Raw genomic sequence first — 18,670 nt, forward strand, 5'->3', positions numbered from 1 at the left:
TTTTCTCTGAAAAGTCATTGACATGGATATAAATTCCCAGATGTTCATTTACTTTATTAGACCAACACGGGCTGTAAATCCCTATTATTTCACATTCAAATGACTATTAACTAGGCATGTGCAATATAATGCCCTTATACTCAATTCCATCTCATTTTGCTTATTTTCTGAAAAAACAACTCTCCTTGCAACCAAACAATTTAGCAAAATCTAGGGTAACGTGTGCCCCTTTGTTGACATATTGCCTAGATGAGTATTCTAAAAGTGCCATCCATTTTGTACAGAGTATTGCAGGAGGCCATATTTTATAAAACTGCTCCCTCACACATTGGGAACCCAAATGGCATTCTATCTGGCGGCTTGATCACATATTCACCTCCCATGGCAGAAGCGTCACATTTGCCTCTTTCTTCCTATGACTTGCTCAATCAGGGTCTTGGACTACTCTTCACACTTCGAGGCTGTCGAAGGAAAGAAGCATACCCGGGATAATTACCGTATTTGTATGTGGTTGTCCTTATGGGCCAAATGATATCGCTAGCCCTCATTATTCTGAGTCGCAACTCCTTATTTACCTTCCGTGGCTTTCAAATTTGCTTCCACGTTAACTTGCTCTCGTGTTAAACAGCATATTCATGCTTGCTCAGCATGATTCCCAAGCCATCGGGATATTAGGGTACCTCTTTCGGAACTACGAGGCAACAAAACACACATACTGCCTGGGTTACGTTTATTCCTACGAGGTGAGCGTGTTATTCCCCTTATATCAAAAGTACCTAGCAGAATCTTAGGAAGTCATGGCTGCATTCAGCACTTCTACCACTGGGCTTCCTTCAATGGGCTTGTGTTTTGTCTCCAGTGTACAGCATGCACCGTCTCGTATCTATAAGGCAAGCACAGAGAGCAAACATGGTTCAACTGAGCGGTTCGTACCATACTACTGCCAAAACGCCTCAATCGCTCTCAGTCATCGTTTCGTCCTTTCAGAGCCCCTTACCGGCAACTTCTTGATAGTGCTCCTGCGGCTTCCTTCGTCCTCTGTGTACGCCGCATCAGGATAACGCTGACTAATTTCTATGTTTAGTTGATGCCTCAAACATTGTTGTGGAAATCCTACGTCCTCCAATGGTGACGTATCACCTCACGCAGCTCAGTATCCGCGTTACACTATATAAGGAGTCTTCTTTCTATATTGAGCAGAGTATCTCTTTATTATTGTTCCCTTGTGTGCCCCTCCTCTGGGCTTGGGCTACAAACCACCTTCACTTCCTCGGCTCAGTATTATTCTGAGTTCACAGCACCAAAACACTACCTTCAATATACTGGTGCCTCCTTTATTCTATATGGCACATTCGGAAAACAAGGCTAGAAACCAAGTCATGCACCTAGGGTCTTTCTAATATTATGATGGGCCATGATGCACCCATGGTTTGGCTAGTCTCAAAAGATGCTCAAAAACGCCCTCCACTGGCACACTGTAGTTATTTCTGCTCCAACCATTCAATCTGTTCGTTTAACCCTTTCTCAACAATGTTTGCCAAGAAAATCAGTTCTGTTGATTAGTCACCAGTTTCCTTTTGTCACTTTTGGGGCCATTCCCTGTCTTCAGCTGAAGTAACACTGTCCACTTCAAATCCTCTGCAGTATGTAAAAACTCTGTACAGTGGGCCACTAGAGATGCCGTTTGTACTTGATTTCTAATGCAACTCTTTTGTTCTGCCATCCGGATCTTGATTTTCTTTTATTTAGTTTGTTGCACGGACACCAAATACCTTATATAACCATTTTAGAGTTACAGTTACAGTTAGTGTCAACCTCAGTACTTCTGAAGGACTGAGGACAGCTGGTGCACATCCCACAGGGTGAATGTCCACTTATCTGTGGCAAGCCTCATGTTTCTCTCAGCGTCTTCTGTCTTCCTACCCTCACAGTTACTATATACAACATCTCCCCTTCCACATATTTAAACAAAATTAATATAAATTAACATTGATGAAACATAACTTATACAACTAAAATGTTCATAACAACAATAGGACTTAAATAAAAGGATACATCTTGACATCCATCTTTTGATAAAATATGCATGTGCAACTGGAGTATGGATTCAGTAGTATATAAAATCCTTTCCAAAGTTCTGTATAATCCTTCTGTTTCTTGAGGACATGGTACCATTTCCTCTTCTATTCTTAATGCCATTCTCCACTTGCTCTTCTTCCACAGGAATTCTTGTTCTAGACAGCACAACATCATCACATGACCATTTATTTCCATCATCAAGAATTACAGACTTGTTTGCGGCAGTCTTTATTTAGATTCTCCTTTCAATGTCTTCATTGGTTCTTTCACACAAACCCAATCTCCTTCCTTGATGTAACTCTCTTTCACATGTTTGTTGTCATCATAATATTTCCTGTATTTAGCCTGTTTTCTTTTGACTCTTTCCACAATTTCATCTATGCAAATCACCTTGGGCCTCATTACAAGTACTCAGGTCCGGACTTAACGCTGCCGGTATAACCATACCGGCACCGTTTCCGCGATCGCCGAATTATGACCTGCGGACCCGGAAATAGCACAACCATAAACCGCCACCGCGGAGTGTAGGCACCCGTAAACTTCGCCTGCACAGAAACCCCTCCGTTACCGGCAATACTAAACACCGCGAGCATCACAAGTAGCATGGACATGCAAACACACGCCACAAAAATGGCGCTAAAACCGTGACCACGGTGGCGGTATCGCCGCCACTGTGAACATGACGTTAAACAGTGCCTGGTGACCTGAATCAGGCCACAGGTGCACCAAATGAGCCCAGCTGGGCCCAGCAAGCCACTGGGAGCCTACAAAAGGGCCACACCCAGGCCAACTCCAAACAGAACCATGCAGGCAGCAGCTCTAGTAGCATTGGGACTCGGCCTACTCAACCAACAGGCAGCACTGCACATGATGGCAGTAATGGTGCAGAGGAGGAGGCAGAGGCGTAGGAGGCGCAGACGGCAACTAGCTAACCCTGTACCCATGGCAAACCCCATTGTCCAGCCGGCACCACCCCGCAGGCAGCCTGCAATACCACGCATCAGGGCCTCACCCTGGAACCTTACCCCAGGACAGATCCACACATTACACCGGCTGGACCGTCCAACAATCCTGTGCATCACCACCATGATAGAGGATGACATCAGCAGCCCCATTGACATCCCCACCGCCACCCCCCCCTCCTAAAGGTTGTGTCAGTACTGCATTTTCTTGGCACCAGAACCTATCAACACACAGTTGATGAGCTGCATGGCCTATCACAACCCTGTTTCTCTAAAATCTTGGTACAGGTACTGGATGCCCTGTTGCGCCATGTGTCTGAACAGATCGCCCTACCCCGTACCCTTCCCCAGGTCATTGCCACCAAGTGGCCTTCCATGTCATTGCAGGCATGCCAAATTGCATAGGTGCAGTCGACTGCACCCACATCGAGCTCACAGTACCACGTGCTATCGAGATGGTGTTCCGCAATAGGAAACTGTACCACTCACTGAATGTACAGATGGTATGTGATGCCGTACAAGTGATAACACATTGCTGCGCACGTTTCCCGGGCTCAACACATGACTCAATGATACTGCGGAATTCGACATTGCCACGGTACATGGAACGCTATGCTGGACAAAGCACATGGCTATTGGGTGAGTACAGCTGCCAATGCACCGGCCCTGTGGAAGGGGTGTGTGTGTGACCAGGGCAATGAGCAATGTGAGTGGGCTGCTGCGACGGCACATGCATCACCCCCCCGCCCAATCACTGAGTAGACAGCACAACCTAAACATCACAAAGCAACACATGACAGGTTGCCACAGTGTGCCCGTACACACCCTGCCACATGACATACACAGCCAATACTGCCACTGGCCCATACACCTGTAGCCACTGCATACCTCCACCCACAATATGCAGCACTGCCCTCCCAATGCACATGATGCCTGCACATGAGACATCCTGCATCGGCAACATCATCACAGTCGACTGATTGACTCTGCCATGTGTGCACATCACTGCACAATGCCATACTTACCAACCAATGTCACCCGCAGGGCAAAGTACACATGCACACCAATGCGTTGGTCAATGTCCAGATGCCAACATCCACTACAATGACCAAGGAATGATAATCACCCACCGGTCCAACCACTGCATGCCACATTTACATGAATGAACAATGGCACAAGATTGCACTGCATCTGATGAAGACATGATACAACAAACACTGACATGTCCCCCACATCTACATCCCATGTAGGTGATCCTGGATATGCAAACACGCCATGGCTGATGACGCCTGCACTGAGGCGAAGGAACAGGCATGAAGAGGCGTACAACAGGGCACACGTCTGCACACGTGGCATGATTGAGAGAACAGTTGGACTACTGAAGGTCCGGTTCCGCTGTTTGAGCAGATCTGGCGGATCACTGCTGTACAGCCCAGTGAAGACGGGTAGAATTACGCTTGTTTGTGCCACGCTGCACAATCTGTGCCTGCACAGGAACATTCCGATGCCCCCAGACGCAGATGATGAAGATGGGGATGGAGATGGAGACGGGGATGGGGATGGGGGTGGGGATGGAGATGGGATGGCTCCACCTCCTCCTGGGGGTGCACTAGATGGACAACGAGAACAGGATGCACTGATTCGCATTTACTTTTGAGAGACTGCACATTAACAGCATTGCATGGATATGACGATGCCAGTAAATAAATTGATGTACTGCAAATGAAATGATGGATGTCCACTCATGAATTTTTTTTTCAATGATGATATATTCATAACATTACAACAGGGAAGGAGGTGCAATGGTTAGGGACCTGTACACCCGTGCCCACCCACCACCCAAACGTACCCACCCCCAACCAGGCCCCAATACACTAACCCCCTAATGGACCTCCCCCACCACCCAAACGTACCCACCCCCAACCAGGCCCCAATACACTAACCCCCTAATGGACCTCCCCCACCACCCAAACGTACCCACCCCCTTAGACCCTTCTAGTCCCCATGTGTCCTGCAGTGCCAAACACACATGCCATCATTTGCGTGTGTGCTTTGGCGCTTGTGCATCCTTGACCGAGGGCCCTGTTAGCCGACTTAAGCACCTCCGTGGACAGGCAGAGGTGGAGCTGGATGGGGTGGTACTAGTGGATGGCACTGTTGCTGGCATTGGTGGCAAATGTGCAAGATATGCCTGGTGGGCAATGATCATGGACTCAGCCATTCTCAAAGTGTTGTCATTGCCCTTCCGCACATGGCGTGCCAGGGTCACTATTGTGGTGGCGAAGCATCCAATCGACCTTGAGAGGCGACGTACAGATGTGCTGTAGCTCTCCCTCTGCAGCCTGGATTCCTCAAGCTGCCTTTCCACCAGCTGGGTGAGGATAGCCTGCTGCTCCTACTTCCGCTGCATGCGGGCATTGAGCTCAGCCATTGAGGGGGTAGGTGACCTCATTGGACTGCGGAGTTATTTGGGGCTGAACTCCAGGTCATGGAACGATGCCAAGTCATCAAGGTTTGGCACCTCTCCCTATGGCCCTAAATCAGACTGCAGTGCCGGGGCACTGTTGTCGCTACCTGCTGCCTCCTCTGCAGTGCAGATACTTTCTGGAGTGGGTTTGTCATGATCTCTGCTTCCAAAAGGTCAGGGTTTTCCCAACTCCCTTGGAAGCAGATCCATAACCCAGGTTCCGAGTGCCAACCAGTCCCAATTGGGACCTTTTGGACCCAGTCCTGGCGCCAGTGGCACCAGGCTCATAAATATGCCCAGTCCCAGCGCTGGAAGCGCCGGGCTCATAATGCTTGGGTGGACTTACCTGCAGCAGACCATGCTGCTTACTTGCCTGCCAGTTGAGCCTCTGATCCTCTTCTGTTTGGAACTACTTTTCCTGTTGGGTGGGGCAGGAGCCACTCCCTAGATTCAGAACACTGGAACTCTTCTGGAAAGCAGGAACTCTTTTCTTACCTAGGCGTGGCTGTGGAAGGAGACACCTAAGCACTACAGGAGGCTATTTAAACCACACCCGATGGATGAATCTTGCTTTGCGTTATTCTGCATCCTCTGCAGCAGAACGCTCATCGTGTCTTCTGCATCTGATCCTGGGCCTAAGGAAAAAGGCTTACCATCCTGAATCCAGTCTTCAGCAACACCTATAAAGACAAGAAAGAACAGGTTAGCATTACGGTCTTCAGTGACAGCTCTTCACTTACCTGGTCCATCGGCTGTCACCAACGCCTCGCGCTGCATTCCGGCATCTGAAAGACAAAGGCTTACCTACTCTTCGTGCGCTCCGGAGGTCTTCACACTGCATTCCGGCATCTGAAAGACAAAAGCTTACCAACTCTTTGCACGCTCCGGAGGCCTTCGGCGCTGCATCCCGCATCTGAAAGACAAAACAAGGTGCGTTTAAAGACATTGGGGAACTTTAATACTCACGTGCCATTACTCCTTTCCACATCTAACCCAGTGGGTATTTCGGCACCTTGCAGCCGCTCCGAACTTGTACCTGCAAAATAAAAAGACAGTTAGAGCGCATCGTGAAGCAGGCAACAAGCGCTTACTTACGTGCTTCCAGGCGCCTCTATTCATCACACGGGCTCCATCTTCAACTCACTTCAGCCCGTCATCCGCCATCGCCGGAACCCTGCAAAACAAGAGACATCATTACTAAAGACTTTAAAGACATTAGGATTACTCGAAACTTACCGTTCGTGCAGTAAACGACGGACAGCAGTCCTCTGAAGTCAAGAGGCCTGCTCCCCTTATCCAGTGAAGAAACTGGTTACAGCACCCTGCCCCGAGGCAGATGGAGAGCATGGCGTTCACTTACCTAAGGTGAGAGCGTTAACCTTTGGGGTTCTACAGGAGAAGAGAAAGGGAAGAAGAGAGAGACATTCAATAACCCAGTTCCTTAATCCCATATTTTCTATCTGCAGACATCTTACCCTTCGAGTCAGACATACAGTGCACAGAGGTCCAGCCCAAAGAGCCAGCCGTGTGTTACACATCACCTTTGAAGATACGGTATACGCCCAGTCAAGACCGGCGCCTCTACGGGAATCAGGTGAGCGTTACAGAACGCAAAGCCTACCACAAAACTCCCGTCCAGGCGCTATGGAAACCTCGGATACCGACCAGCTAGCCCAGTTACTTGGGGAACTAAGGGCAGAAGTGCATGCAGCCCGTCAGGAAACGAACGCTCTAAGAAGGGAACTGATTATTTCCAAGGAGCGAACAGATGATCTCGCTAGACAATTGCTACAGTCACAAGCCGGACAGACCCCGTTACCCGCATCTGGGGGAAATCTTCCTTCTACATCCTCTATGAATCCAGTGCAGATCAACCTAACTGGGAATGTACCTCTGGCTCCGCCCGAACGATTTTCTGGTGACCCAAAGAGGTTTGCAGTATTTATCAATCAGTGCCGGTTGCATTTCTTATGCCGGCCAGCAGCCTTTTCAACTGATCAAGCTAAAGTAGCTTTCGTGCTTTCGTACCTTAGTGGCAATGCGGCAGACTGGTCGATCCCTCTAGTAAATAAAGATGATCCGGTCCTCCATGATTTTCAAGCTTTTCAGCTCAGTATGGAAAAACTGTTCGCAAGACATTCACAGGGGCAGGCCTTGGACAATGAGCTTCTTTCGTTGCGACAAGGTAATCAAGACCTTTTGGCTTATATTGCGTCTTTCAACAGACTGATAGTGGAAACTCAATGGCCTGAGGACAAAAGGATTACGCTGTTTTATAGAGGTCTACGTGGAGAGCTCAAAGATGTGTTAGCCCAAGTAGTGAATCCCCCACAAGATTGTTCGGACTATATAGACTTAGTCGTTCAAATAGATCACAGACTGCAGAACAGGAAGGCCGATCGTTCCAAGTTTGATGCTCGAGTATTTTCCAAACCGCCAACTCCTTCCAAAGGAGTAGACTCCAGGGAACCCATGCAAATAGGGGGTCTGAAAGGTCCTCTAACACAAAAGGAGCGGGAAAGGAGAAAACAGTTGCAATTATGCCTCTATTGCGGAAACTCAGGGCACTTTCTTCGAGACTGTCCGGTGAAACCTGCCAAGAAGGCAGTAGGAGCTGCAGTTACCAAAGTTACAAACTCTGAGCAGGGAAACGACCTCGCCCGACAAGAATAGAGGTCCTCTTGCCAAGCGTGAAAACCAGTTCCGTGACCTCGCATTTCGTGATACCTATGGTCCTCATTAGCCCTGATAATCCGGATCGATTACATGCAATTGAAGCTTACGTCGACAGCGGTGCCATCAGCAATTATGTGGATCATGAAATGGTTTTGAGGATGAATCTAACTCTTTGTCCCAAGGCTGTAAAGGACGTCATTACTACGGTGGATGGTACGGAGATAGCCTCCGGGCCAGTAACGCATACCACTCAAGAGGTGACGCTAGTAAGTCAAGATGGACACCATGAGAAGATCGTGTTCGATGTGATCAAGGCCCCTCAGTTTCAGATTATTCTAGGAATACCTTGGTTAGAGAAACACAATCCTCTGATCGATTGGCGAGCAAGAACGGTCCAGTTTCCAGAATGTGTCTCTACTTGTCACCCTCCACCTGGTGTTGCACTGGCAGCAATTTCTTCAGAGACTCCCCAGTTACCTCCCGAATACCTAGAATACCAAGATGTTTTCCGGAAGGATCAGGCTAACTCTCTACCTCCTCATAGGTCTTATGACTGCCAGATAGACCTGATACCTGGATCTACTCCTCCTTGTAGTAGGATTTATGCCCTCACCGAGCCTGAGAACCTTCACCTTCGACAATACCTGGATCAATACCTGGCAAATGGGTTTATTCGTCCTTCCAAGTCCCCTGCTTCTTCAGCTGTGTTCTTCGTTCCAAAAAAGGAAGGAGACCTTAGAACTTGTATAGATTATCGCTCCCTGAACCAGATCACCGTTAAGAATAGATATCCGTTACCTTTGATCCCTGAACTCCTGGACCAAGTCAGAAAAGCATGCATATATACAAAGCTGGATCTTAGAGGAGCTTACCACTTGGTACGAGTAAAAGAGGGCGATGAATGGAAGACGGCCTTCCGCACCAAGTATGGGCTATTTGAATATCAGGTCATGCCCTTCGGACTTTGCAATGCCTCGGCCGCCTTTCAATATTTTATGAACGATGTCCTCAGAGAGCTCATAGATGTGTGTGTTGTTGTTTACATTGACGACATCCTCGTTTATTCTTCATCGGAATCTGAACATCGGAAACACGTGAAAATGGTCCTCGAAAAATTGCGTCAACACAAACTTTTCGCTAAGTTGGAAAAATGTGTTTTCAACGTGACTGAAGTTGAATTCTTGGGATTCATATTATCACCTGGCGGAGTGCGTATGGATTCAAAGAAGGTCGATGCAGTTCTCAAATGGCCATCACCATCCTCCGTAAAAGGTGTGCAAAGCATGTTAGGCTTCGCTAACTTTTACCGCAGGTTTATCCCCGAATTCTCTCGAATAGTCCAGCCCATCACTGCCTTGTTAAAGAAAAACAAACGTTTTGAATGGTCTACCGAGGCGGAACAAGCTTTCCAGGATTTGAAGACTAAATTTATCTCTGCACCAATCTTAAAACACCCTCGCCCCGAACTCCCCTACATCGTGGAGACTGATGCTTCAAGGCTTGCCATGGGGGCAGTTCTATCACAAAAGGACCCGGTAACCAATCAGTTGCATCCCGTGGCATTTTGGTCCCGCAAATTCTCGCCTCCTGAAATCAATTACACGATTACTGACAAGGAACTTCTGGCTATCAAGTCTGCCTTTAAGGCTTGGCGGCATTATCTGGTGGGGGCCCGACACACCGTTACTGTGATTACGGATCACCGAAACCTGCAATATTTGAAAACCGCAAAAGCCCAATCCTCTAGACAACTCCGTTGGGCATTATTCTTTGCCGAGTTTGACTTCATAATTACCTATCGACCTGGTACAAAGAACGGTAAAGCTGATGCCCTTTCTCGGATGGGAGTGGAAGAACACTTGATCAACCCTAAACCTGTACCAATCATTCCCGAACAAAGAATTCTGGGTGTAATCGCCACAGAATCCATAGAGGAAGTTAAGGATAAAGCCAGGCAACTTGTAACTCCAGCAGACATACAGAATTGGCATCTGCAGGGAAAGGACTTTGCAGTAAAGGACAACTTATTGTATTTCCAAGAACGATTATACCTACCCAGCACAGATTTACAGAAAAAAGTAATCTCTTGTTATCACGATTCTTTAATGGAAGGACATCCCGGTATGGCCAAGACCTCAGAAAAGATCAAGCGCTACTTCTGGTGGCCGTCTTGGAAAAAAGATATCAGAGACTTTATAATGTCCTGTGGAGTATGCGCCCAAAACAAGAGTCAAAAGGAAAGACCAGCAGGCCTCTTACGCCCTATTGACATCCCACCTCGCCCTTGGCATACGCTTTCTATGGACTTCATCACCGATCTACCTCCATGCTCCGGATACAATACGATTCTAGTAATCGTGGACTTATTCTCCAAGATGGCGCATTTCATTCCGCTCAAAGGCTTGCCAACAGCAGCAACTCTGGCCCGAGAATTTCTCGAAAACATCGTCCGACTGCACGGTTTTCCTTCGGTTCTAATTTCGGATCGAGGTAGTCAATTTATTTCTCATTTTTGGCGAAGTTGCTGTCGGTCGGCTCAAATTGATGTGAGACTATCGACCAGTCACCACCCTCAGACCGACGGACAAACCGAGAGGACCAATCAAACTCTGGAACAGTATTTACGCTGCATGCTGCAACAAACAGAAAAAACTTGGAAAGACATCCTTTGGATAGCCGAATATGCCTACAATAACTCTGTCCATTCGGGAACTGGGAAAACCCTGTTTTTTCTTTTGTACGGCAGTCACCCTCGAACCTCAGAGTTGGATCCCCTCCAAGATCTTGAAACACCAGCAGTAGACTACCTGCATTCTACAATCACCCAAGCCTTTAAGGAAGCTGTTTCTCACCTTCAAAGGGCTAAAGAACAATACAAGAAAGGAGCAGATCAACATCGGAAGGAAGCCCCTCAATATCAAGTAGGGGATCAAGTCTGGTTATCCACCAAATATCTACCTCTAAAAGGGCCACGCACATTCAACCCAAGATACCTTGGTCCCTATTCCATCACTACCATAGTAAACCCAGTAGCGGTCAAGTTGGACTTGCCCCCGCACATGAAGATACATCCGGTCTTCCACGTCTCTCTATTAAAACCCGTGCAACCTCAAACCCGACTAACTAAATCTCCAAAACCTATCCTAGTTGATGGAGAACTCGAGTTTGAAGTCAAAAGCATTCTGGACTCCAAGATCTCCAAATCTAAATTATTTTACCTAATTGACTGGAAAGGCTACGGCCACCAAGAGAGATCCTGGGAACCTGCTGAATATGTCCACGCTCCTCGCCTAATCAAAAGATTTCACCGAACATTTCCTGACAAGCCAAAACCCCCGGAGAAGCCCGGTTTGGGAGGGGCCTTGAGGGGGGGTACTGTCATGATCTCTGCTTCCAAAAGGTCAGGGTTTTCCCAACTCCCTTGGAAGCAGATCCATAACCCAGGTTCCGAGTGCCAACCAGTCCCAATTGGGACCTTTTGGACCCAGTCCTGGCGCCAGTGGCACCAGGCTCATAAATATGCCCAGTCCCAGCGCTGGAAGCGCCGGGCTCATGATGCTTGGGTGGACTTACCTGCAGCAGACCATGCTGCTTACTTGCCTGCCAGTTGAGCCTCTGATCCTCTTCTGTTTGGAACTACTTTTCCTGTTGGGTGGGGCAGGAGCCACTCCCTAGATTCAGAACACTGGAACTCTTCTGGAAAGCAGGAACTCTTTTCTTACCTAGGCGTGGCTGTCGAAGGAGACACCTAAGCACTACAGGAGGCTATTTAAACCACACCCGATGGATGAATCTTGCTTTGCGTTATTCTGCATCCTCTGCAGCAGAACGCTCATCGTGTCTTCTGCATCTGATCCTGGGCCTAAGGAAAAAGGCTTACCATCCTGAATCCAGTCTTCAGCAACACCTATAAAGACAAGAAAGAACAGGTTAGCATTACGGTCTTCAGTGACAGCTCTTCACTTACCTGGTCCATCGGCTGTCACCAACGCCTCGCGCTGCATTCCGGCATCTGAAAGACAAAGGCTTACCTACTCTTCGTGCGCTCCGGAGGTCTTCACACTGCATTCCGGCATCTGAAAGACAAAAGCTTACCAACTCTTTGCACGCTCCGGAGGCCTTCGGCGCTGCATCCCGCATCTGAAAGACAAAACAAGGTGCGTTTAAAGACATTGGGGAACTTTAATACTCACGTGCCATTACTCCTTTCCACATCTAACCCAGTGGGTATTTCGGCACCCTGCAGCCGCTCCGAACTTGTACCTGCAAAATAAAAAGACAGTTAGAGCGCATCGTGAAGAAGGCAACAAGCGCTTACTTACGTGCTTCCAGGCGCTTCTATTCATCACACGGGCTCCATCTTCAACTCACTTCAGCCCGTCATCCGCCATCGCCGGAACCCTGCAAAACAAGAGACATCATTACTAAAGACTTTAAAGACATTAGGATTACTCGAAACTTACCGTTCGTGCAGAAAACGACGGACAGCAGTCCTCTGAAGTCAAGAGGCCTGCTCCCCTTATCCAGTGAAGAAACTGGTTACAGCACCCTGCCCCGAGGCAGATGGAGAGCATGGCGTTCACTTACCTAAGGTGAGAGCGTTAACCTTTGGGGTTCTACAGGAGAAGAGAAAGGGAAGAAGAGAGAGACATTCAATAACCCAGTTCCTTAATCCCATATTTTCTATCTGCAGACATCTTACCCTTCGAGTCAGACATACAGTGCACAGAGGTCCAGCCCAAAGAGCCAGCCGTGTGTTACACATCACCTTTGAAGATACGGTATACGCCCAGTCAAGACCGGCGCCTCTACGGGAATCAGGTGAGCGTTACAGGGTTGTGTAGGCATGATGGGTGCCCGTGGCACCTGTGTTGCATCAGGCAGCGTGGAGATGGTGGAGATGTTGGTGCTGGTGGCCGTCACATGTGTACCAGATGCTACTGGGGGCAGAGTTGCAGAACTGCTTGCAGCATCCTCCTGGGCAGGGGTGCTGGCTTGCACACATGCAGGAGCCGATTGCCTGGACTGTTGTGCGGTGTCACTGTCACTTGATATTGCTGTGGGGACACAGAGGGCATGCAATTAGTTGTGTGGTGGTGCCTGATGGGTGCATCACATGCATATGAATCAGACAGGTTGATCAGTTAACAGTAGCCTTTACACGCATATGCTTGTCGACGGTCATGTATTGTAGTGATGTGGATCGTCATCTGGATCATGATTGTGTCCTTTGGGGTACTCATGCACTGGCTGGAGGGGTTGTTAATGGGTCCTTTGGGGCACTCATGCACTGGCTGGGGCGGGGGGGGGTTGTTAATGGGTCCTTTGGGGCACTCATGCACTGGCTGGGGGTGGGGGGGGTTGTTAATGGGTCCTTTGGGGCACTCCTGGCCTCAACATGTACTCATATGGCATTCATATTTGTGCACTTACCAGCATCTGCAGGTGGGCTCACGCCTGCCTCAGCATCCCTGATCCCATGGATGCCCTCAAGGTGGAGGACACTGCTGCAGCGCTCCTCCCATGTTTGCAGCCTCAATGGGGACGGGGGCCCTCCACCTGTCCCACTGCTGCATTGCTGGTGTGTTGAGATCAGGTTCCGCACTCTCAGTCTGAGGTCGTCCCACCTCTTGTGGCAGTCCTTGACGCTCCTCGTAGTCACGGCCACAGCGGTGCACTTGCGTGCAGCTTCCGCCCACACTTCCTTCCTGCGCTGCTGTGTAGCACGCTGTTGGTCTGCACTAAACAGCATCTCAGCATGCTGCACTATATGGTCGACCAATACAGTTAGCTCTGCCTCACTAAAGCACGGTTTGCGTTGCCTCTGGGCAGGAATCCTGGCAGACATGCTGGTGGTCCCTTTTGCCTTCTCACTGTGTAGATTTAGCTTGTGCTGACTCTGGATGGCAATGGATTGTGCTTTATATGATGGCCGCCTTTCTGTTTCCGGTTTTCGCGATCATGGTATTTCCGCTTCCGTGTCCGTGACGACGGCCGCGGACACAGTTTTTACACTACTTGTGGTGCCGCTATGTCCATTTCCGTGAGTGTTTCCATGGCGACGGTGACACCGTTTCCGCGTCCGTGTGGTGAGCGCGAACGACAACACGTATCGGCCGATCTTTGCGCAACCTTGCGGACGTGTAAACTTTATTACCGTCGCCGCGGAATCACCACATTCCGGACCGGAAAACTTGTAATGAGGCCCCTGGTCTTTTTTTTATTTAAAGCAAGCTGGCCTCAATCTATTTGAAGTTGTTTTGCCTCTCATCAATGTGAATGGTTCTACTTCCGTGACTGTGACTGAGTGTGGGGTAACCCTATAATTATTTAATGCTTCCTTGAGGGTATCTCTCCATGGCAAGTTATTGGCAATTGCTAATTGGATTATACTTTTTATTCATGGGATGATATAAGACTGTTGTTATATGCTCAATGGCTCTTTCTCTCATGAACAAATGTTCTAGAATCCATCTCACTCCCAATGCCTCTATCTCAATAATGGAATAGTTTCTCTCTGCTCCGCTTAACATCCTAGAGGCAAAAGCGATAGGCACGACCATGCCATCCTGTACTTGCGCAAGAACTCCACCTAATCCTATTCCTCTGGCGTCTACAGAGATGATACTTCTGGCACCAAGTGTCGGAGCTTTGTTGATCAGCTCTTTTAACAACTCAAATTCTTTCTTACATTCTTCCGACCACTCAAATTTCATGCCTTTACTCATCAATTCTCTCATGTGACACGACCTGTCAGAAAACCGATGCACACATTTCGAATAATATTCTGTTATCCCCAGAAAGCTGCGAAGTTGGTCTTTGTTCATTGGTTCTGGAATTCCCATGATTGTATCCACAAGAGATTTCTTTGGTTTTATGCCTTCAGCACTTACAGAATGACCTAAATAAGTCACTTCAGTTTTCTTTATCTTGCACTTCTCTATCCTGAGTGTGAGACCTCTTTCTTGAATAACCTGTAAAACACCTAGCAGTTTCACATTGCTGTCCTCTTCTGTCATTGCTGATATCAAAATATCATCTTGGCAAAACTTAACACCTTGTAGACCATCAAACAGTTGATACATTAACCTTTGAAATATCTAAAGAGAAATGGACCAAATTAGCTATGGACATAACAGGACCATTTGAAACGTTGGAGTCCCAAAAGGTATACATTATAATTTTGATGGACTATACATCAAAATGGGTAGAGTGGGGTGTGGCAGAAGAAAATGTTACTGCTACCAAAGTGTTGAGATTCCTGGAAGAAATCTTCAATAGAGAAGGAGATCCCCAAGAAGTTGTATCAGATAATGGTGCTCAATTCATATCTTTGGAAGTACAAACGTTCATGAGAGAAAGAGCCATTCAGCATACAGCAACAGCCTTATATCATCCCATGACTAATGAGTTAGTTGAGAGAATGAATGGATTTATAAAAGGTATAATCCAATTAGAAATTGCCAATAACTTGCCATGGAGATATACCCTCAAGGAAGCATTACATTCTTATAGAGTTACCCCACACTCAGTCACAGAAGTAGAACCATTCACATTGATGAGAGGCAGAACAGCTGCAAATAGATTGAGGCCAGCTTGGCCTAAATCAAAAGAAGACAAGGTGATTTGCATGGATGGAATTGTGGAAAGAGTAAAAAGTAAACAGGCTAAATACAAGAAATATTATGATGACAACAAACATGTGAAAGAGAGTTACATCAAGGAAGGAGATTGGGTTTGTGTGAAAGAACCAAGGAAGACATTGAAAGGAGAATCTAAATGCAGACTGCCGCAAAGAGTAGAGAAGTGTTCAAAAAAGTCTGTAATTCTTGATGATGGGAAAAAAAATGGTCATGTGATGATGTTCTGTTGTCTAGAACAAGAATTCCTGTGGAAGAAGAGCACGTGAGAATGACATTAAGAATAGTAGAGGAAATGGTACCATGTCTTCAAGAAACAGAAGGATTATACAGAACTTTGAAAAGAATGTTATATACCATTGAATCCATACTCCAGTTGCACATGCATATTTTATCAAAAGATGGATGTCAAGATGTATCCTTTTATTTAAGTCATATTGTTGTTATGAACATTTTAGTTGTATAAATTATGTTTCATCAATGTTCATTTATATTCATTTTGTTTAAATATGTGGAAGGGGAGATGTTGTATATAGTAATCGTTGTCTCGGCATGTCACTGATGATGTTATATGATTCTGGAATCTCATGGGATTCCAGAATCATATGAGAGAGAAACCGGTGAATCTGCAGGGCAGCAACCGCCCTGCGGGACCTCATTATATGTATACTTAAAATAAAGATTTATACCTAAATCACATCAAGAGTCCAGCCAGATATATTATACAACATCCATGTAATCTGGTTCTTTAAGTTTGTACTCCTCTTAAAGGCTATTATTGGTTTTTCGATGGGACATTTGCCTCTTTTCCTGATCTTCCAATTTGTATGCACAATCTTCTTTATTTGGTTTCATAGGTTGCTAAAGGTGATCACAAAAACGAGTTTCTCAACTTCTTTTTTGTTATACTGTGTCTCCCTTAAGATTCACGTTTGTTGTTACTCGCTCTCTTCATTGCTTTTACCCTTTAACTCACTCGGATAGCCACCACTGTGTAGCTTCAATCTTAGGTTGGCCGATTCTTTTTTTAAAATCCTGCCGCCATATGCAGTTTCTTTTTAACCGTAAAAACTGTCCCAGTGGTAGGGTGTCTCTTACATGGCATGGATGAAAACTGGTGGAGTGCAACAATGCATTTCGATCTGTTGGCTTGTGAAATGGTTTCACAAAAACACTTGGTTGCTTTTACCTGTCGTAATAGTGATGTCAAGGAAATGAAGCAAAGTCTTATTCACATAAAAGGTAAACTTTAAATACATGTCTTGCTTGTTAATCCAATGGGAAAGCTGTATGGCCTCAATTTCATTACCTCTCCATATGACCAGTATGTCGTCTACGTAGCTGCGCCCCAGGCGCACCCTGTTTTTAAAAGGGTTGCCGTCTACCATAGATCCTGTTTGTTCCCTTCAAAAGCTTCCATATATAAATTGGCTACATGCATCAAAACACCATACATCGAAAAGAAAAAACACTATTTTTCAAAATTTCCCAGACATGTAATAGCATGCAACAAATCTACATAAGCAAAGTTTTGGAGGCTACACATCATGGTGTATTCATAACCATGTATACTGTGTCACACACTATTATTGTGCACCACTATTTAGCACCATTTAATGGTTTTAAAGCTGACGTTTTTATAGTGTTCGTCTCAAAGTATATACACATACAGATCCTGGCTGATTTGTACACGGGGAGGCTAGCCACGGAAAAGAGCTCTGTGAATGCATGCATTGAATGTTTTTTCTGGACTCAAAAAATGTAAAAAAAAAATGGTACTAAAAATGTTACTAATCGGGTGTTTATGGTTATGGGAACATTAACTGTAGCACGATTGTGATTATTAATATTTGTTTCTGTGAGTATTGGTTTGGCTTATGATTAAGTTGACCAGCTATGTGAGTAGAGTGCACCATATTTCATCTAAGTGTACAGAGGAGTCATGGAGCTTAATCTTTTCCCAACTCGGCTCTCTATACCGAAAACACACCCTACTCTCACTTCCCAGTCCCTACTAACAACTTCCATGAAGGGGCCACAGTGTCCTGCACCACTGCAACTGCAGGTGCCTAGGCTTCTGTAGGGTTGTTCCCTCGGTATGTGCCGATTCGGCACCAGGAAGAAGAAACAGGACCTGTGCATGACAGTTTCTTTCTAAGTGTAAACACACACTATTCATAGCACCTAGAATCCTGTAACACTTCTGACGCTTCATTTCTGTGCAAAAGTCTTGCATTTCACTATAGGTTAATTGCCTATTCTCTCTTACAGTTAACAAAAAGAAACACTCTAACTTGGTTGACAACCTTCACAGCCTTACTTTTTTACAATGAAGAGCGAGGTAAACAAATACACACACATTGACAACTACACACACACACGGTATTCTGCTATAATTTCAGACACATTCTAGCACATCTGCCAATATAAACACTATGGGGGTCATTACGACCCTGGCGTTAAGGGTTTAACGGCGCCATAAAAGGTGTCGGCGCCGTTAAACCCTTAACGCCTGATTACGAGGTCCCTTTGCGGGACCCGACCTTAACGGCTGGTTTTACCAGCCGTTAAAGAATGGTGCCGCAAAGGGACCTCGGTGCTAATTACGGTATCGCAAGTTGCGGTACCGTACTTAGCGCCGTCCCCAGTCCCATTGAGCTCTATGGGGCGAAAATGGGAATGGGGAAGGGCCATGGTGAAATGGGGAAATACCGCCCCGACAACCTTGGAATGGGGCGGTATTTCCCCATTCCACCATGGCGGACTCGTTACAACACCGGCACCAACCATGGTGCTAATAGCGCCATGGTTTAGCGCCATGGTTGTAATGAGGGCCTATGAGTTTG

The sequence above is a fragment of the Ambystoma mexicanum genome, chromosome 6p (assembly GCF_040938575.1).
Source record: "Ambystoma mexicanum isolate Mex_15411 chromosome 6p, UKY_AmexF1_1, whole genome shotgun sequence".
Classification (NCBI taxonomy): Eukaryota; Metazoa; Chordata; class Amphibia; order Caudata; family Ambystomatidae; genus Ambystoma; species Ambystoma mexicanum.